This window comes from Cibotium barometz, chromosome 11 (genome assembly GCF_041138505.1).
Source record: "Cibotium barometz isolate CiBa-2024 chromosome 11, ASM4113850v1, whole genome shotgun sequence".
Classification (NCBI taxonomy): domain Eukaryota; kingdom Viridiplantae; phylum Streptophyta; class Polypodiopsida; order Cyatheales; family Cibotiaceae; genus Cibotium; species Cibotium barometz.
Window position 1 is genome coordinate 18,889,059 of NC_141056.1, and position 858 is coordinate 18,889,916.

Sequence of the window (858 nt, forward strand, 5' to 3'; positions counted from 1 at the left end):
CCTATTCCACTAAGGTCATACATAATCCTATTCCACTAAGGTCATACATAATCCTAGTCCCTTGATTGGCCTTCCATTTGCATTTTTATCCCCACAATCCTCTCTTGAACTGGCTCCTTTGGGAAATCTAGAGTTGGGTGATATTTATGTTACTGTGAACCTTCTTGCCCATAGTAAACAGATGTATAGAGCATTGAGCACCACTAGCTTGTGCGTGGAATTGATGTGCTTAACATTGTGTATCTCCATGTCATTGCTATGAAACCTCTCCTTGGTTCTTACTATGGTGTATCATCAGAATCTCCAAGTGCTAATGGCTTTCACACCCAAGTGTGTGAATCAATAGTGACTTCCCTTTCTCTTTTTTATAGCTGCACTAGATGGTTTCTCCAATCATGGATCCAAATTGAGCCATGGTCTTATCAATATTGCACTAAATGATGGGGAATCATGAGTCTTTAGCAAAATTACCAATGGGACCATGTATGTTAGTCCTATTATCCTAATACAACTCGCATAATTTCAAGTGGTTTGACCCTTGCTTGATTTGCCAATTTGATGATAAATATTTTTTCAATGGTGTTCGGCCCCACCTACGGTACAACTAATTTGAGATGATATTGACTCCCAAGCCTCCTTCTAGAATGACTGCAATTACTAAGGTTGCATTAGAAGAGTCACTCTCCAAAAGCTTTAGTGTGTTATGCATGACGTTCACTTTCAATTCTCCATAACAAGACATTACATTTACTTCTCCATCCGGTTCTTTCCATCAACTACCACAAATTATGACTATTATGGAGCAATACCCCCAATGCAATATTCATTAGCAAACTAATCAATGATAAGAGAGCTCTA